Source organism: Gossypium arboreum, chromosome 4 (genome assembly GCF_025698485.1).
Source record: "Gossypium arboreum isolate Shixiya-1 chromosome 4, ASM2569848v2, whole genome shotgun sequence".
Taxonomy (NCBI): domain Eukaryota; kingdom Viridiplantae; phylum Streptophyta; class Magnoliopsida; order Malvales; family Malvaceae; genus Gossypium; species Gossypium arboreum.
In genome coordinates this window covers 94,239,208-94,261,079 of record NC_069073.1, presented here as the reverse complement: position 1 = coordinate 94,261,079, position 21,872 = coordinate 94,239,208, and the positions used below count along the sequence as shown (strand labels likewise).

At 36.1% G+C, this 21,872-nt stretch overlaps 1 long non-coding RNA gene across 1 annotated transcript in view; it reads left to right on the top strand.

The window, feature by feature from the left end:
- LOC128291878 (uncharacterized) overlaps positions 1-11,304 on the top strand; it is a 95,618-nt gene extending 84,314 nt beyond the window's left edge. Inside the window, exon 2 of the long non-coding RNA XR_008281848.1 lies at positions 11,156-11,304. This is a non-coding gene — a long non-coding RNA (uncharacterized LOC128291878). The remainder of the gene's footprint in view (positions 1-11,155) is intronic.
- The last annotated feature ends 10,568 nt before the right edge of the window (positions 11,305-21,872 follow it).

The window sequence follows — 21,872 nt, the reverse complement described above, 5'->3', positions numbered from 1 at the left end:
GAAGTTAGGGACTAAATTGAATAAGTTGCAAAACTTGCATTCTAGAAGTTTCTAGTATGAAATTGCTTTGAAATATTAATTAGGAGGTCTTAAATAGTAATTTGACCAATTTCTAAGTTTATGGACAAAATTGGACATGGATGGAATTTTGGAAAGTTTAGTAAAAGGGCATTTTGGTCATTTAGGGTAAATGAATTAAAATACAAAATTAAAAGCCAATTTTGTTCATCTTCTTCACCATGGACGTGTATACCAAGGGAGAATCCATGGCTAGGGTTTCCAAGCTTCCAAGCTCGATTGTAAGTCCGTTCTAGCCTCGTTTTTAATGATTTTTACGTTTTTAGAGTCCCGATAACTTGATTTAGCTTATGCTAGCAATAATTCAACCTAGGGTTCATAATTGGAAAATTACCCATAGGTGAAATTTGTGTATTTTGGTGTTTTATGATAGAATATGAGGTTTTAAATTATGTTAGACAACTTGTGCTACTCGGTTTTAAGTGAAAACGAGTAAAAGGGCTTAATCGGTAAAAATACCTAATAGTCATAAGTACATGTTAGAGTGAGAATTTGATGTTGCCATAGAAGGGAAAAATGATCAGCATGTCATAAAACATAAGAAAATAGGATGAAGTTTAATTTTCAACCTTGGGGAAAAAGTGAAAATATGCAAAAGTTTAGGGTCAAAATGAAAATTTGTAAAATATGATTTTTGGACCCGTATGAATAGTGTGACTAATTATTAGGCTAAATGTGATATTATAGATGAAGGAAATCGAGATTCGGGCTTAAATCGGGAAAATACAAGGTTATGGACTAAAATGGTAAATTGTCGCTTCGGATCGAGGTAAGTTCAGTATGATAATAATAATGCAATGTTATGTTTGAATTATATTTCTTACTATTATTGCATATATTGTATGATTTAATATATTGGAAAAGTTGATGGAATGGTGTTTATGATGTGGAAATATGACATGAAAGAATGTTACATGAAATGCAAGAAAATTATGATACATGACAAGTGATATATGAAATATGTGATATATGTAATGTAAATTCTTAAAAGCTGATTTGATATTTGAGTTGTGTCTTATTATACTATGCATTGACAATTGGTACTATGGATAGTAAGATCGACACTTCGAGTAAGTTCATACATAAATAATCTATCGATTCTTTTTATGTTATTATATTTTGATATCATATGAAATATGGCTGCTTATCAAATGGTTATTTGATGTAAGTTATGAATTTAAATTGATTACGGACAATTTAGTAAAATGTTGAAAAGTGAGAAATTTCCCGGTTGAACCTTCGGAATAGAAATGATACAAATGAACTATTGTGAGGTCACGTGTGTAGTACTAAGTGCAGGCTACGACGTGTACCGGATAATTGGTCGCATGTGTGGTACTAAGTGCAGGCTACTATGCGTACCCGAAAACTGTGATCACGTGTGTAGTACTAAGTGCAGGCTACTACGTGTACCAGATTATTGGTCGCATGTGTAGTACTAAGTGCAGGCTACTATGCGTACCAGATAGCTTAGGCTACAAGTGTGGAAATGGGAAAATGTGCAGGCAATTGTGTATCTGTTATTATTCCGATGAGTTCAACGGGAAATCGATTAAATGAAAATACATGTGAAAGTGATTATGTGATGAACAAGTGCAAGTATATGTTTATTTGAATTTATGAGCAATATGCTCGATATTTGAGCGAACCTAGGTAAAATGGAATGGATTAAGTGAATTGTGTAAAAGTGAATTTTAGTAGTAAAACGGTGTTGGACAGCAGCAGTTGCATGACTTTGAAAATTCACCAAAAATTGTGTAAGTTGAATTAAATTTCAAACAAATTATGGAATTAAATATTAATGAGTCTATTTTCATATAAAAGAAACATGGGGAGCAAAAGAGTTATATATTATGTGATATTATAATTTTTATGAGACAGTATTAGAATAAATTCGAGATCCCCTATTCTGAATTTAGAAATTCACCATAAATTGTAAAAAACTTATTAAGATTCATACCTTACATGAATGGATTCCTTATTGAGTCTATTTGTAATGGAAACAAACAGCATGGTCGTTGAAATTCTGTACAGGGAGAAATTTGGTTCGTAGTGCACAGGGGTGAGAGTAGTCATACCCTGAAACAGGGGAAACTTTAATGAATAAACTGTACTAATTGGCTAAACCGAAAATTCTGGAAATTTTATGGGAGAAATATATATGAATCTAGTTTCATAGAAAATTAACGAAACTAAATTTGGAGTTTTTTAGCTTCAGATATGAATGATTTAGTAACTATAACTCGATAACACAACTTAACCTAAACATGTGTAATTGTACAATTACGGTGTTTTATCTTGGAAAGTGTGGTAGTAATTGCTTATTATTTTCATATGAACTTACTAAGCGTAAAGCTTACCCATCCTCTCCATTTCTTTAGTATTGGCAGGTCGACTCGGGGTTGGAGATCATCGGAGGCAAAATCACACTATCAAACTATCATTTTGGGAGAATTAATTCAAATATTAGAAATATCAAGTGAGTGGCATGTATAGGAAGTTGGTTTGTGATATGTATTTTTATTATGATTTTGACCATACGTATCAGTCTACATTGAGTTATCGTATATGATCATGAGATGTAGTCTTTATCCATTATGGTTTATAAGTTTAATTAATCGTGCCATGTCCTATGTTTTGATGTGATGATATAGTTAGCTTTGTTTGTTATGCATGTGTTCGAAAAGTTTTGAATTAAATGAAATTTTATGGCCCGATTTTCGTCTATGTGTATTTTTAAGTCTGGTAATGCCTCGTACTCTGTTCCAGCCTTGGATACGAGTAAGGGGTGTTACAAATAAAGTGGTATCAGAGTTATGGTTTAGTCGGTTCTCTGACTAACCTAGCATGTGTAAAAGTCCAGCTATACATGCCACTAATCTGTGATAGTGTGATGTCTCCCGACGTATATGAGCACCGTCTTGTTTAGACATAGGTACTCCCCAACCGAGCTGCACTGATCATGTTCAATGTGATACGAAGGCGTTTGAATAAAATTACGATTATGATATATATATAAGTGATAACACGTGAGATGAAAGGTCATGTTATGATAAATATCCATACTTGCTTGATGCTCATATGATGTAGTGTATTTGGCTTACTTGATAAGATGAACGGGTTAAATAGAAATTCATAGAGGTATGAGTAAAAGTTCCTAATATCATGATATGAATGAAAATGCCATTGCCTTGATTGAACGTTGAATGTTGATGAATGTAAATGATATTTTTTTTATGAGATAAATGATTATAATGAAATGAATTTATTTATGTTAAATTGTTTGGACTGAATTATGTGATTGTAATGATATGTATATGATGATGCACGAAATGAAAGTTGCGATTGTGATGCAAATATCTATGTTTTCTTAACCCTTATATGATGTCATGAGTATGATTTGTTCGAGTAGATGAATGGATAAGTCAAGCTATCCAGAAAACATAGAATGCATGCATAATTATACTTGACTAAATGAGATAACTGGAAAGTGGGCATTAAACCAATATGAATGTTAGTTACTCGAAATGAATGACATGATTGAGATATGATTGCTATGATGAAAACTGTGTTACATGTATATGTATATGAGAGTTGAGTTAGAGGCCTTACGACCCCTTCCCCCTTACCAAAGTGGTGTTTATAATAGAATTTCATGAGATTTGTACTGAATAAGTTTCCGGTTGAGAAACCAAAGAGTTCAGTGCTAGAATAATTATAAATATGATTAGAGATTGAAGAATGAGTTGATAAGTAAAGTCAAAGCTAGAAAAGTATCAGATTGGCATAAGGATTATTGGAGTTATGCACTGTTCTAGTTAGAGAAGAAATTTATTTTGATAAATCGAATTACTAAGGTACAAGGTCGAGAAAAGTGCAAATCAAAATTTATTCAGAACTAGTCTTCTTTAGTGAAAAGAAATTTTTGTTATATGGGGATGTTTTCTAATCCTGATGTTAGACGAAAACATTGGTACCTGATTGGTTTATAATTTGTATTACTCTATTCCTTCGGGCATTCCATTATATTCTGCCTGATAAAAAAATTGGTGAGAGAATATGTATAATACTATGATTCTGTTTCTTCTTCTTGATGCTCCATTTGATATGTATATATATGGGAAGATATATTGTTCTTGTTGCATTTGATTCCAGTGAGATTAAATGATGTTTTCTACTGGATTTCTTTTCTCTGAGGAATTATCGGGATCTTCTATATTTTCCTATGAGTGTGGTTTTCAATTTTCTGGCATAGTATCGTATCTTGGGTTTCTTTATTCTGGGTTTTTCTATCTTGGATTTCTTTATTCAGTTTTCTTGTTATCTTTATTCTGTAATTTGTCAATTATGACTTATGTTCGAAGTGCATTCTTCAGCTCGTGATAAATAGTTATACGGAAAGCTTAGTAAGTGTGAATTCTTGTTATCAGAGGTCGTATTTTTGGGTCATGTTATCTCAGCAGATGAAATTAGAGTTGATTCGAAAAAGGTAGAGGCAATTATTCAGCGGAAAGCACCAATGAATGTGTTAGAGGTTCGTAGTTTTCTTGGATTAGCTAGTTATTATCGAAGATTTGTAAATGGATTTTCAAAGACAACCTTGCCAATGAAAAAGTTGTTGCATAAGAATCTTCAGTTCGTTTGGATGATCAATGTCAAGAAAGTTTTGAGAAATTGAAGCAGATGTTGACTGAAGCTCTAGCTTTGACTTTACCAGAATTGGGAAAGGATTTTGTCATTTATAGTGACGCTTCCTTAAGTGTTCTTGGTTGTGTTTTGATGCAAGATGGGAAAGTGATTGCTTATGCATCTCGTCAGCTAAAAATGTATGAACAAAATTATCTGACGCATGATTTAGAGCTAGCTGCTGTGGTTTTTGCTATAAAGATCTGGAGACACTATCTATACAAAGAAAAATGTTATATTTATATCGATCATAAGAGTCTCAAATACCTTCTATCTCAAAAGAAGTTGAATTTGAGACAGCATCATTAGGTAGAGCTTCTGAAAGATTTTAATTGTGTTATTGATTACCACTCTAGTAAAGCTAATGTTGTAGCTGATGTGTTGAGTAGGAAAGCAGCAATTGAATTGCGAGCAATGTTTGCTTAGCTCAGTATCAATGACAATGGAAGCCTATTGGCTAAACTAAAAATCAAACTAGTGATGTTTGATCGGATCAAGTCAACGTAGTTAAATGATGAAAAGTTGACGAAGAAAAGAGAAATGGTTCAGAATAGTATATTAGAAAATTTCAGCATTGATAAATGTGGTTACTTGAGATTTCATAACCGAATCTGCGTTCCAGATGTTTTTAAATTACAAGAGTTGATACTTCGCGAAGCTCATGATAGTCCTTTTACTTTGCATCCTGGAGGAATGAAAATGTATCGCAATCTGTAAGAATCTTATTGGTGGCCAAGAATGAAAAGAGATGTGATCTAGTATGTGGCTAAATGTTTAACTTGTCAGCTAGTTAAGGCAGAACATCAGGTTCCCACCGGATTACTTCAGCCTATATCTATTCCTGAATGGAAATGGGATTGTATCACAATGGATTTTCACTACAGCAAAACTGACTTTTAACGGCGTTTTTTAGGCCTTTAGCGGCACTTTTAAGCGCCACTAAAACTATTCGCAAAGTTTTTTGCAAGCCTGCAAAAACGCCGCTATAGACGGTGCCGCAAAATTTTGCGGCGCTTTTCCCACAAACGTCGCTAAAGGTCATGAAATTTTAAAAAATATATATAAAAAATTAAAATTCATTATCAAAATATTGAGAAGAATAATGTCCATGATTTAAATATAAAAATTTTCTATTAAATATAAAAATTTTCTATTAAAATTCATTATCAAATTAAAATAAAAATAAAAATATAGAATCAAAACTAAAATAAATAATAAAATTAGATTAAATATAAATATAGAATCAAAATAATAAAGCACCAAACTTGTATACCGCCCACCATTATAAGTCACTAAAAGCAAGAAAAACAAAATGACTTAATTCATGGAATTCACGAATGTTAACATCGACATGAGTTTAAAACTTTGCCTTCGGAAGGATGTTCAAAACCGAATCCACAATAGATCGAAGCACTCCGGTTTCAGAAGAAGTTTCAATCCCGAACTGTGAATTCCAACATACCCCCTACACCACATAAAAAATAACATTGCTTTACACTAAAACTAGTAGATTATATTAGAACATTGTTTACCTTAAAAATATGTATAAATTAGAATCAACAAAGGCTAAAATACCGAGGAAGTGCTTTGACACAATGCGATAAGTATAAAGCATCGATGCCATCTCCTTCCCATCTCGGATAAATGTGTTCGCCATGCCATCAAATACAAGATCGAGACTAAAACAAAACACTAAAATATCAAAATTTTGCAATTAAAAACACTATGTCAAACTAAGTTTAATAGCTCCACCAAAATACATCTTAGAAGGAAAGGACACTTTGCTCACAAAATGTCTTTGTTTTTCACTCAAACTAGTAGTTGACAAGCACATATAATCATAGAAAGAAGATAAACATTTAGCCCATTAGTCAACCAACTTTGGTACCCTGAGAGTTAGAAAGTCAACTTATCAGATAGGACCAATCAAAAGCAAATACACTAACTCTTATTAATAAAATTTTACTTTTATTTTGTAATTTGGAAATTGGAAATTTTTTTATTAAAATGAAAATTGAAATCCTTTGGCTTAAACCACAAAAAAATAACTGAATTTTTTTTTGGTCATAATTGATACCTAAGCTAAACTTCATTACTCAAAGTAACATATAAACTACATTATGTTACTCAAATTACCCAATCTGTTAAAAAATTCACTTATCTAATCATTTTGTGATAGATGATAATATTTAATTAAAAAATAATTTTATTTCCTTAAACTTCTTTCTAAAAAAACTTATAAATATATACATTTCTTTTTTCTCCACCCAACAACTTAGCTATAGAAAATTCAAGTTCATCCAAACCTACTTTTCAATAACAAAACCTAAACTTCAGCAAGCTTTTTTGTTTTAAATCTCAATTTCACTCATTTTTCATCCAAATTCAAAATTCATTTATTAATTTTTTTAAAAATAAAATTTTTATTCTTTTCTATATACTTTGTATAAGATAATTAATATTAGATAAACATCTATAATAAAAAAATGGATAACACATTAAATTCAAATACTTGTAAAAAAGAGTAAAAACAGTAAAAGAATTACAAATAAAATTATCTAACAGCTTAAAAAATGCATCAAAAAAAGGATCATCATGCGAAGAGAGAGAGTAAAACAATGAAAACTTAATTTTATTAAATTTGATTTTTATTAGTTAAATTAAATTAAATTAATTTAATTTAAAATTGCCACGTTCATAAATTATTAGCTAATTTTAAAACATCAAAATGTAATTTAAGCATATTAATAACTTAAAATGTAATTTAAACATCAAAATGATAGTGGTTATGTTGTCAAGGGTTTTGATATCAGTATAAAAAATAATTTCTCTAATCATTTAATCACATCCAAATACACATGAAAGATATCACTCAGCTATTAATTCCCCTGAACAACATACTTGTTCAGGGGATGCACATCAAACTTATCATTTCTCTCCAAGCCAAAGATACAACCTTGAAACTAATACTCTTATGTGCCATATCTAACAATACTAAATCTGGTTGGCAGCATTGAACAAAACATAGACAACCACACAACAAGGACATGCAAACAAATATAATACTACTCTAAAAGGAATTGCCTCTGAATAAGGCCTTGTATTCTACAGCAACAACACGGATTTCGAACCATACCAGCGTAGCTTTAACTGTTTCAAAAATATCATTCAAAAACAAAGTGAAAGAATAAAGATCTAGATGGAAATTTGATACCTCTGCTCTATCAAACATGTCAATCTCATCAACTATGACCAAAGCTGGAAAACGATAAATGAGTGATCATGTCCATAAACAAAATTTTGTAGATGTTTGTCAACTCTCTAATGAAGTTAAAAAATTCCACAGCTTATAAAACAATTTTCCTTTTTAAGTAAAATATTTTTATTATAAAAGAAAATAGTAATCCAGCCAGAAAGTCTAAATAGGAACTCCAATTAATATAATGGAGAAAAATCGACTCTACGGCTCAACAAACACAATCGCACCTAAGGAGCCGTTTCGCTCATATTTACCAGAAATCAATGACCTTTATTATTCAATTTTTTATAGTGGTTATCAGATAGGTTTGATATTAATAGCTTGTGGTGTATTCATATTTTCTATTTTCATACACTGTTAAATACATAACAGGTCCAAATAACAATCATTTACAACCATTTAAGGTAAGCCAAAACAAAATCTTTGTTGATGTACATGGATAAGATAATACTACCAAGGCAGCCTAAAAAACTCGTATACTAAATTAACCATATGTTAGAACCCAAGGCCAAATGCAATTATCTATTACCTTATTTCATCATTTTGCAATATGCCTAGGTCGAATCCTAAGTACGGATCAATCCATCTTATGCTACGTGCAGGTTCGTGTTATGATCCTAAACTGCACAGTTAAGGGACATGTGAACTCATTTTCTGTAAATTCACTCTTAAGTTGACCTGTAACGCCCCAATTTTTGGGAATTCTGTGAATGTTGGCATAGGTTTAATTATGTTAGTGGGCCTTTAGAAGGCCCAAGCTTAAGATAGAACCCAACAATTTTAGTTAATTTTTTTTGTTCCATAAGAAAAAGGGGGTGAAATTATGAAATAGGACCTATGTGAAAATGTTTGAAAATGCTATAGGCTAAATTGAAGTGGCCAAATAAATAGGAGTGCAAAATAGGAGGATTTGCATGACAAACCTCCCATTTTACATGAAGTGGCCAGCCATCATGTTGTTGTAGACAAAATGTGCACTTGATATCCATAATTTATGGTACAAATTGATACAAATTGATAATGAGTTAGGTAAATGTTCCATGATAATGGGTTAGGTAAATGTTTCATGATAATGGATTAGGTAAATATTCCATGATAATGGGTTAGGTAAATGTTCCATGATGGAAATTTTATGTCTTTTGTATCAAAGAATTAAATAGATGAAATATGAAATTTTATTAAAAGAAAAAGGGGTGAAAAGAACAAGTTTTGTCTATCTTTGTTCATCATAGCCAAAATTTAGAGAAGAGAAAGGAGAGGAGAAAGCTCTTGAATGTTCAGTTAATTGGGGAAGAAAATTGAAGGTAAGTTCATGGTAGTTTGCTTTTATTTTGAGGTTCATGAGTTCTTCTTGATTCTACCTTAACTCTTGAAGCATATTTTGGTTTTTAGTTGTGTTGTGAGCATTTAGTCATGAATTAAAATGAAGGAAATGGTTGTTGTTTCATGTTCTTTTGATGAAAAATGGAAGATAGGTGAAGTTGAGCCAAACAAATGAGCATGCATGTGCCTTAGATGTTAAAGGGAAAAATCGGCTAACATGTTGTGCTTTAAAATGATGAAATGAAGATTATACTTAAGTAAAATCATAGATATGTGATGATTGATTGGTGATATACATGTTTAAATAATATACATGCAAGTTATGTGTGAAAGAGTGATTTGGTAATAAATCTGCTTGGGATAGCAGCAGTAACGTGACTTTGGAAAATCACCATAAATTGTGGGAGATGAATTAGAAGCTGAATAAATTATTTAATTAAAGCTTATTGAGTCTAGTTTCAAATGAAATAAACAAGAACATATTTTGAATTCTGTACAATGAGAAATTTGATTCGTAATGAAGAGCGATCAGATTAGTCAAACAGTGAAACATGGGAAACTTTAAGAAAAATCTGGTATTGATTGGCCAAACCAAAAATTCTTAAAATTTTATGGATAAAATATATATGAGTCTATTTTCAGGGAAAATTAACGGCACTTGATTTGGAGTTTCGTAGCTCCAGTTATAAATGATTTAGTGACTGTTGCTCAGGAAGACAGCTTGCAGTGAAATTATGATTATGTGGTAAACATTGACAAATTTGTTAATGAGTTGCTTATTGATTTCTTATAAGCTTACTCTAATCTGTAGGTGTGATTGGCCGAATATTGTAAGGGGTTAATACGTATTTCGTATTTGAATAGTTAGATTAATGTGTTAGTAATCCAATTGTAGGCAGTTCGTGTGTGGATCTCACAAGATATCGTCTCAAATAGGTGTGTAACTAACACCCTCTTTCTTAGTCCGGATCGACAAAAGTCGAAAAGTCGAAATGTCGAAAACCGGTATTTTGTAGATTTGCGAAAAGTGCGAATGCTCGTGAGGTAAATCGATTAATGTTTTTGGTAAGCTGCAAAATTTGGACCAAAGTGCATGATTTACGTGCCCTCGATATTTTTGGGCTTAATGGGCCAAAATTGGAATGATGGGCCAACGGCCCAATTCGGTAGAAACCCTCGACGTGATTCTGTTAGTACGTGAAAAGTAGGAATATGCATGAAAAACCTGAAAATAGATAAATTACTGAAATACCTTTAAAAGTGGAAAATTTACGCTTTACCCTAGTAAATAAATTACCAAATACCCTAGGGTTAAATTAACCTAAATGCATGTTTGATCGTTGTTATTTATCGCATGCCATGTTGTTATTATCGATGCATGGGATTGGGATATTGATGGAGGAAGTACTGAAAGTGGCTTGTCCACGATCGGAGGCTTTGCCTCAATTTATCGTTAATCGAGCAAAGCAAGGTCAGAATCAGGAGTGTTGGGCTAGGTGGGTTGAGCTATTCCCCACATGGAGTGTAGGGCTAGTACGGGTGGAGTGTAGTGGTTGGTGGGTTAAGTAGTCTCCCCAAATGGGCTTGCATATGTTATTGATGTTGCATGTATTTTGAAATGGGCCTATGGGCCATACCATTATCTGAATAAGGGCTAAGGCCCAGTTTATTGTAATCAAAAGGGCTCGTCCAGTACCATCATTACTGAATGGGCTTAGGCCCAATAGGCTTGAGTTGACTTGGGCTTTGAATGGGTTTTCTTACACACGAGTTTCCCCAAATTCACCCCTTTTATTTTTATCCACGCAGGAAATTCCCAACCATAGTGGGCTTGGAGCTGTGAGGGAATTCGGAGTGGCCACCCATTCTGAAAGTTTGATTTTCTTCTGGTAAACTGGACATCCTTTTATTTACGTTTAAAGTTTTGGGTTTTTAAATGTAATAAGGCCGCTTAATTATTTTTGATGGTTTTAATATGTATTACTAAGATAGGTATTACTTATTTTAACTGTTGAAATTGGATAGCTTTAGGGTGCGTTTTCAAAAAACAACAATTGATTTCAAAATAACACGACAACAAGCAAAGCTTCCGCAATGAAAGTATTTTCCAAAATTAATCACTTTTCCTAAAAATGACTTAATCAAATCAGTTTCCTAGAAATATCCATGACGTTAAGGTGTGGCAATGGCGATATGCATGTCTAGGATTGGATCCGAAGGGAGCTTGGTACTTAAGCAGTCCGATGGACTCACCATATCTTTTCCGGTTTCCTACTTCACTTTAACCTATAATGAAATTATCTTTTAAAACACTAAGTAAGTTTTTCTGGATCAACAATATAAAATATTTTGAACGCTTCGATGTGGCATGTCGGATCCGGTCATAACGTCTGGGCTGGGTTTGGGGTGTTACATTTAGTGGTATCAGAGCCTAGGTTGCAACAACTCGGCTGTGGAATGGGTTTACAAAAATAAAGATTTTCGAAAGCGAAAATTTTATAAAGAATGCGAAAAACTCGATTTTCAAAATTTAGATCTTTAGAAGGTGGCATTCCGAATCTCCGGCTCAAGTCTGTAAGTATTCTAAATTTTTCTGAATATTTTCCTGAATTATCTGTCTGTACTGAAACCCTATTAGGATACTCTAGATAGGATGATACTGAAACCATAGAAAAATTTGATAAGAGACTGAAACTGTAGCTAGACTTCGATTCTGCGAAAACAAACTCGAACTCTTCATCGATTCATAAAACATCTGTAATAAGCACTGGAATATTAATTGATGCATAAAAATTCGTAATTAAGATAATACGATATGAGTACAAGAGGCCGTGGACGGAGCCGAGAAAGTGCTCGAGCGAGATCTTCGTTTTCGAGACATATGCCGGCGGTGGATGCACCGGTAACACCGGCAATAGAAGTAGAGTCTCATGACCGCGGTGCCGAGGATGATGCCCTGTCACAGGCAATGCTTCGTGTTCTGGAAAGGGTTTCCGGGCAAGTACAGCAATAGAGTTTGGGGATCTATTTCGAACGACTTGGCTAACGGAGCGAGATCTTTAGGGCGTGTCGGTATAGCCCGAATGTGGCGGAATATTGGTTGGAGGCCACGTAATGATTATGGACAACTTGGACCGCTCTGAGGAGATTGTGAGTGGGGAATCAGACTAAGTCCTTTGGGTCACTCGGTTAGGGTAGACAAACCGTATAGGGATGTACCCTTAGAAACTCAAGGTAGGATTTTCCCGGAGATCGATGGAGTTACCGTCGGAGAGTTTGATCTTATTTTGGGAATGGACCTGCTTGTTAAGCATAAGGCGACCACGGATTGTGCTGCTAAACGAATGGTGTTAAGGACCACAAAGAATGAGGAGGTTATGGTGATAGGTGAGCGAAGGGATTATTTTTCCAATGTGGTGTCGGTATTAAGAGCCGAGAAGTGGATTCGGAAAGGTTGTGAGGCCTATTTGGCATTTGTAAGTCAGTCGGAAGAGGAGGGACTGACAGTGGATAAGGTTAGGACCGTAAAGGAGTTCCAAGATGTTTTTTCGGAGGAGCTTCCAGGATTGCCTCCTAACCGAGAAGTTGAGTTTAGAATAGATTTGTTGCCTAGAACGGGGCCTGTGTCCATCGCACTGTATAGGATGGCACTGAAGGAGTTAGTGGAGTTCAAGGCTCAAATTCAAGAGTTGTTGGATAGGGGCTTCATTAGGCCAAGCGTGTTTCCATGGGGAGCACCAGTGCTATTCGTGAAAAAGAAGGATGGTACGATGCGGATGTGCATTGATTATCGCCAGTTGAACAAACTGACGATTAAGAATAAGTATCCACTGCCAAGGATTGATGATTTGTTCGACCAGCTTAGAGGAGCTTCTGTATTTTCCAAGATCGACCTTCGATCCGGATATCATCGCTTAAGGGTAAAGGAGGCGATATCCATAAGACAAAGATTCGTGACTCGGTATGGTCATTACGAGTTTCGGTTATGCCATTTGACCGATTTAACGCTCTGCAGCGTTTATGGATCTGATGAATCGTGTGTTCCAACCATTTTAGATCGGTTCAGTAGTCGTCTTTATTGACGATATCCCGTATATTCTGAAACTGAAGCGAAACATGATGAGTATCTCCGTATAGTGCTGCGAGTGTTAAGGGAGAAGAAACTCTTTGCGAAGTTCAGCAAGTGTGAATTTTGTTGAGGGAGGTAACCTTCTTAGGACATGTGGTCTCTGCCAAAGGGATTAAGGTGGACCCTCGAAAGATTGAAGCAATTTTGGAGTGGAAGGCACCTAGGACGGTGTCGGAAATTCGAAGTTTCCTAGGGTTGGCAGGATACTACAGAAGGTTTGTAGAAGGTTTTTCTGTGATGGCAGCACCTTTGACAAAACTCATAAGGAAAGGAGTACCGTTTATATGGACTAAGAAGCAGCAGGAAGCTTTTGAGAAGTTAAAGAAAGTTTTGACCAAGCACTGTGTTAATTCAAATGAGTCCGGAAGGATTTTAGTGTGTGTAAGTGATGCATCACACGTGGGTTTGGGCTGCGTGTTAATGCAAGAGGGTAAGGTGGTTGCATATGCATCACGATAGCTTAAGCCTCATGAGGGGAACTATCCGACTCATGATTTAGAGTTGGCAGCAGTGATATTTGCACTTAAGATTTGGAGACATTACTTGTACGGAGAAAGGTGTATTATATACACTGACCATAAGAGTCTTAAGTATCTGTTAACTCAGAAGGAGTTAAACCTTAAGGAACGAAAAGGGGTAGAGTTGCTTAAGGATCACGACTGTTCGATTAAGTACCACTCAAGTAAGGCTAACGTGGTGGCTGATGCGTTGTGTCGAAGGGTTGTTTCTGATTTGAGAGCCTTGTTTGCACGTTTGAGTCTATTTGATGATGGAAGTCTGTTAGCAGAATTGTAAGTGAGACCTATTTGGACTGAGCAGATTAAAAAAAAACAGTTGAAGGATAACTCATTGGTTCTTCGGTTTTAGCAAGTTGAGAAGGGTGAGAATGAGGATTTTGGACTGAATACTGAAGGAGTGTTATACTTCCGAGGAAAAATTTGTGTTCCGAAGGACTCTGACTTGAGACAGTCAATATTGAAGGAAGCTCATGGAGGACTTTGTGCCATGCATCCTGGAGGGAATAAGTTGTATCACGACTTGCGAGAACTGTACTGGTGGCCTAGGCTTAAACGAGAAGTAACGGAGTTCGTGGGGAAATGTCTGACATGCCAGCAAGTGAAAGCTGAACATCAATTTCCTTTTGGATTACTGCAACCGGTGAAAATTCCATTGTGGAAATGGGAGAGAGTCACTATGGACTTTGTGAGTGGGCTACCTTTGACACCCACCAAGAAAGATTCTGTGTGGGTAGTGGTGGATAGGTTAACAAAATCTGCCCATTTCATACCTGTTCGTACTGACTTTTCACTTCAAAAGTTAGCCAAGTTGTATGTGGCAGAGATTGTGCGACTTCATGGATTCCTAGTTTCAATTATTTCTGATCGGGATCCCAGATTTACATCTCGATTTTGGCAAAAGTTGCATGAGACGTTGGGGACGTGATTGAATTTTAGTATGACTTTCCATCCTCAGACTGATGGTCAATCGGAAAGGGTTATTCAGATTCTGGAGGACATGTTGAGAGGATGTGTGATTGACTTTCGAGGTAGTTGGGAGGATTACTTGCCGTTGGCAGAATTTGCGTACAATAACAGTTACCAGGCGAGTATTTGAATGACACCGTATGAAGCACTGTATGGACGAAGGTGTCGTACACCTAGTTGTTGGACTGAACTAGGAGAGCGACAAATTCTTGGACCAGAGTTGGTAGCTGATACTGAGGATAAGGTCAGAATAATTAGGGACCGGTTAAAAGAAGCATCTGATAGGTAAAAGTCATTGGGCCTTATCGAGTTTTGAAGCGAGTAGGCCCAGTGGCTTATCAGTTGGAATTGCCTCCAGAGTTAGACAGGATTCACGATGTTTTTCACGTCTCCATGTTAAGGCGTTATCGTGCTGAACCTGCTCATGTCCTGCCAGTTGCAGAAATTGAAGTTCAAACTGATTTGACCTTTGAGGAGGAGCCTGTGCAAATATTGGCTCGAGTTGTTAAGGTTCTCAGAAGGAAATCTGTCCCGTTAGTGAAAGTACTTTGGCGTAATCATGGAAGGGAAGAAGCTACTTGGGAATCAGAAGAGACTATGCGTCAACAATACCCTCAACTAGTTGGATCAGGTAAATTTCGAGGACGAAATTTCTTTAAGGAGGGTAGAGTTGTAACGCCCCAATTTTTGGGAATTCTGTGAATGTTGGCATAGGTTTAATTATGTTAGTGGGCCTCTAGAAGGCCCAAGCTTAAGATAAAACCCCGCAATTTTAGTTAATTTTTTTTGTTCCATAAGAAAAAGGGGGTGAAATTATGAAATAGGACCTATGTGAAAATGTTTGAAAATGCTATAGGCTAAATTGAAGTGGCCAAATAAATAGGAGTGGCAAATAGGAGGATTTGCATGACAAACCTCCCATTTTACATGAAGTGGCCAGCCATCATGTTGTTGTAGACAAAATGTGCACTTGATATCCATAATTTATGGTACAAATTGATACAAATTGATAATGGTTAGGTAAATGTTCCATGATAATGGGTTAGGTAAATTTTTCATGATAATGGGTTAGGTAAATATTCAATGATAATGGGTTAGGTAAATGTTCCATGATGGAAATTTTATGTCTTTTGTATTAAAGAATTAAATGGATGAAATATGAAATTTTATTAAAAGAAAAAGGGGTGAAAATGTAACGCCCCAATTTTTAGGAATCATGTGAATGTTGGCATAGGTTTAATTATGTTAGTGGGCCTTTAGAAAGCCCAAGCTTAAGATAGAACCCGCCAATTTTAGTTAATTTTTGTTCCATAACAAAAAGGGGGTGAAATCATGAAATAGAACCTATATGAAAATGTTTGAAAATGCTATAGGCTAAATTGAAGTGGCCAAATAAATAGGAGTGCAAAATAGGAGGATTTGCATGACAAACCTCCCATTTTACATGAAGTGGCCAGCCATCATGTTGTTGTAGACAAAATGTACACTTTATATCCATAATTTATGGTACAAATTGATAATATGTTAGGTAAATGTTCAATGATAATAGGTTAGGTAAATGCTCCATGATAATGGGTTAGGTAAATGTTTCATGATAATGGGTTAGGTAAATATTTCATGATAAGAATTTCATGTCTTTTGTATTAAAGAATTAAATGGATGAAATATGAAGTTTTATTAAAAGAAAAAGGGGTGAAAAGAACAAAGTTTTGTCCATCTTTGTTCATCATAGCTGAAAGTTAGAGAAGAGAAAGGAGAGGAGAAAGCTCTTGAGTATTTGGTCATTAGGAGGAGGAAAATTGAAGGTAAGTTCTTGGTACCTTGCTTCTATTTTGAGGTTCATGAGTTCTTCTTGATTCTACCTTAACTCTTGAAGTATATTTTGATTTTTAGTTGTGTTGTGAGCATTTAGTCATGAATTAAAATGAAGGAAATGGTTGTTGTTTCATGTTCTTTTGATGAAAAATGGAAGATAGGTGAAGTTGAGCCAAACAAATGAGCATGCATGTGCCTTAGATGTTAAAGGAAAAATCAGCTAACATGTTGTGCTTTAAAATGATGAAATGGAGATTATACTTAAGTAAAATCATAGATATGTGATGATTGATTGGTGATATACATGTTTAAATAACATGCATGCAAGGTATGTGTGAAAGAGTGATTTGGTAATAAATCTGCTTGGGACAGCAGCAGTAACGTGACTTTGAAAAATCACCATAAATTGTGGGAGATGAATTAGAAGCTGAATAAATTATGCAATTAAATCTTATTGAGTCTAGTTTCTAATGAAATAAACAAGAACATATTTTGAATTCTGTACAATGAGAAATTTGATTCGTAATGAAGAGTGGTCAGATTAGTCAAATAGTAAAACATGGGAAACTTTAAGAAAAATCTGGTATTGATTGGCCATACCAAAAATTCTGAAAATTTTATGGATAAAATATATATGAGTCTATTTTCAGGGAAAATTAACGGCACTTGATTTGGAGTTTCGTAGCTCCAGTTATAAATAATTTAGTGACTGTTGCTCAGGAAGACAGCTTGCAGTGAAATTATGATTATGTGGTAAACATTGACAAAAATTTGTTAATGAGTTGCTTATTGATTTCTTATAAGCTTACTATGATCTGTAGGTGTGGTTGGCCGAATATTGTAAGGGGTTAATACGTAGTTTGTATTTGAATAGTTAGATTAACGTGTTAGTAATCCAATTGTAGGCGGTTTGTGTGTGGATCTCGTCAAGATATCGTCATGCAAAAGCAGTGTGTAATCGACACCCTCTCATAGACTAGATTGGCAAAAGCCGAAAAGTGAAATGCCGAAAAGTCGGTATTTTGGGAATTTATGAGTGTCTGAATGCTCGTAAGATAGCTGGGTTTGTATATTTGGTAATCTAAAGTAATAAACTGCAATACGCGATTTCAGTACATTTTGATAATTTGGGCTTAATGGGCCAAAGATCGGGTTCATGGGCCAATGTGCCCAATTGATAAGTATGCACGGTAAGTGTTCGATAGTACGTAAATAGTTAGGATATGCATGAAAACCCGAAAGTAGCTAAATTACTATAATACCCCTATGTATGGAAAATTATTGTTATACCCCTAGGTGCAAAATTATCGTTATACCAGTAGGGTTAATTTTGACCGAAAAGCATAGCGATCGATTACGTATGATGTATGCCATGATTATATATCATTGCATGGGGACATGGGTTATATTATGGAGGAAGCGTTACGTGGCTATACCATATATATACATTACGGTGGCTCGCCACGATTATCTCAGATCTGGTGACTCTGTCACATTATTCATTCGGCACCATGCTGCAAATTACGTGGTGTGTAGCGGTTGGGTGGGTCGAGTTGTCTCCTCACACGGTGTAAGGTTGGTACGGGGTGTATACGGTTGGATATGGTTGGGTTTCGCATAAACATGTAATATCTGCTCGCTACGCTACATTATGGGCCTATGGGCTTTATTCTCAATTACGCTCGGGCTAAGGCCAACTTATTCTATTTACGTGGTTTGAGCCGATATAGGCTATGGTTGGGTTAATTTACACATCGAGTTTCCCCAAACTCACCCTTTTATTTTCATCCACGCAGGTAATCCCCAACCATAGTGTGCTTGGAGCTGTGAGGGAATTCGAAGTGGCCACCCATTCTGAAAGTTTGATTTTCTTCTGGTGAACTGGACATCCTTTTATTTACGTTCGAAGTTTTGGGTTTTTAAATGTAATAAGGCCGCTTAATTATTTTTGATGGTTTTAATATGTATTACTAAGATAGGTATTACTTATTTTAACTGTTGAAATTGGATAGCTTTAGGGCGCGTTTTCAAAAAAAAAACAACGATTGATTGCAAAATAACACGACAACAAGCAAAGCTTCCGCAATGAAAGTATTTTCCAAAATTAATCACTTTTCCTAAAAATGACTTAATCAAATCGGTTTCCTAGAAATATCCATGACGTTAAGGTGTGGAAATGGCGGTATGCATGTCTAGGATTGGATCCGAAGGGAGCTTGGTACTTAAGCAGTCCGATGGACTCACCACCTCTTTTTCGATTTCCTACCTGGTGCACAGCTTCCATTCACTTTAACCCTTAATGAATTAATCTTTTGAACATCAAGTACGATTTTCTGGACTTAGAATGGAATTTTTTTTAACGTTTTTGATGTGGCATGCCGTATCCGGCCATAACTTCTGGGCCGGGTTTGGGGTGTTACATTTAGTGGTATCAGAGCCTAGGTTGCAACAACTCGGCTGTGGAATGGATTTACAAAAACAAAAATTTTCGAAAGTGAAAATTTTATAAAGAATGCGAAAAACTCGATTTTCAAAATTTAGATCTTTAGAAAGTGGCATTCCGAATCTCCGGCCCAAGCCTATAAGTATTACTCTGAACTTTTCTGAATATTTTCCTGAATTATCTATCTGTACTGAAACCCTACTAGGACACTCTAGATAGGATGATACTGAAACCATAGGAAAATCTGATAAGAGACTGAAACTGTAGCTAGACTTCGATTCTGCGAAAACAAACTTTGAATTACTGTCTGATTCATAAAACATCTGTAATAAACACTGGAATATTGAATTGATGCATAAAAATTCGTAATCAAGATAAATCGATATGAGTACGAGAGCTACTCGGGGAATAGACCATGGTCGAGGCCGAGGTAGTACTCAAGCTGGATCTTCGTCTTCTGAACACATACCCACTGGAGTAGCACGACCACCACCGATGGATGAGAATGGGTCAGATGATAGGGCAGCCAAGATGATGCCCCGTCACGAGCAATGCTTCGTGTTCGAAAGGGTTGCGAGCAAGTTCGAACAACGAAATTCAGGGATCTATTTCTAAATGACTTCGGGACTAACGGAACGGAGATCTTTAAGGGCGTGTCTGGTATAGCCCCGAATGTGGCGGAGGCCACAGAACGGATTATGGACGACTTGGACTGCTCTGAGGAGATTGTGAGTAGGGTATCTGTACTAAGCCCCTTGGGACACTCGGTTAGGGTAGACAAACTGTATAGGAATGTACCCTTAGAAACTCAAGGCAAGGTTTTTCCTGGAGATCTGATGGAGTTACCGTTCGGAGAGTTTGACCTCATTCAGGAATGGATTGGCTTGTTAAGCATAAGGCGACTCGGATTGTGCTTTGCTAAACGAATGGTGTTAAGAACTACAAAGGATGAGGAGGTTATGGTGATAGGTGAGAGAAGGGATTATTTGTCCAATGTGGTGTCAGCATTAAGAGCCGAAAAGTGGATTCGGAAAGGTTGTGAGGCCTAATTGGTATTTGTAAGTCAGTCGGAAGAGAAGGGATTGTCAGTGGATAAGGTTAGGACCGTAAAGGAGTTCCAAGATGTTTTTCCGGAGGAGCTTCCAAGATTGCCTCCGAACCGAGAAGTTGAGTTTGGAATAGATTTGTTGCCTGGAACGGCGCCTGTGTCCATCGCACCGTATAGGATGGCACCGAAGGAATTAGTGGAGTTAAAGGCTCAAATTCAAGAGTTGTTGGATAGGGGCTTTATTAGGCCAAGCGTGTCTTCATAGGGAGCACCAGTGCTATTCGTGAAAAAGAAGGATGGTACGATGCGGATGTGCATTGATTATCGCTAGTTGAACAAACTGACGATTAAGAATAAGTATCCACTGCCAAGGATTGACGATCTATTCAACCAGCTTAGAGGAGCTTCTGTATTTTCCAAGATCGACCTTCGATCTGGATATCATCAGTTAAGAGTCAAGGAGGCAAATATCCAGAAGATGACATTCAGGACTCAGTATAGTCATTACGAGTTTCTGGTTATGCCATTTGGACTAACGAACGCTCCTGCAGCGTTTATGGATCTGATGAATCGTGTGTTCCAACCATTTTTGGATCAGTTCGTAGTCGTCTTTATTGACGATATCCCGGTATATTCTCAAACGAAACGAAACATGATGAGCATCTCCGTATAGTGCTGTAAGTATTAAGGGAGAAGGAACTCTTTGCGAAGTTCAGCAAGTGTGAATTTTGGTTGAGGGAGGTAACCTTCTTAGGACATGTGGTCTCTGCTGAAGGGATTAAGGTGGACCCTCGAAAGATTGAAGCAATTTTGGAGTAGAAGCCACCTAGGACGGTGTCGGAAATACGAAGTTTCCTAGGACTGGCAGGATACTACAGAAGGTTTGTAGAAGGTTTTTCTGTGATGGCAGCACCTCTGACAAAACTCATAAGGAAAGGAGTACCGTTTGTATGGACTAAGAAGCAGCAAGAAGCTTTTGAGAAGTTGAAGAAAGTTCTGACTGAAGCACTTGTGTTAATTTAGCCGGAGTCTGGGAATGATTTTACTGTGTACAGCGACGCATCACACGTGGGTTTGGGCTACGTGTTAATGCAAGAGGGTAAGGTGGTTGCATATGCATCATGATAGCTTAAGCCTCATGAGGGAAACTATTTGACTCATGATTTAGAGTTGGAAGCAGTGATATTTGCACTTAAGATTTGGAGACATTACTTGTACGGAGAAAGATGTATTATATACACAGACCACAAGAGTCTTAAGTATTTGTTAACTCAGAAGGAGCTGAACCTTAGGCAAAGAAGATGGATTGAGTTGCTTAAGGATTATGACTGTTCGATCGAGTATCACCCAGGCAAGGCTAATGTGGTAGCCGATGCTCTAAGTTGTAGAGTCAGATCGATCCGAGAGCAATGTTTGCTCGTCTCGAGTCAGATGATGATAGAAGTCTGTTGGTGAGTTGCAAGTGAGGCCAACCTGGGTGGATCAGATTAAGGAAAAACAGTTGAACGATGAGTCTTTGGTCGCTCATTTTCAACAAGTTAAGGAAGGGGAAACTTCTGAGTTTGGGAGCCAGAAGAGACGATGCAACAGCAATACCCTCATCTGTT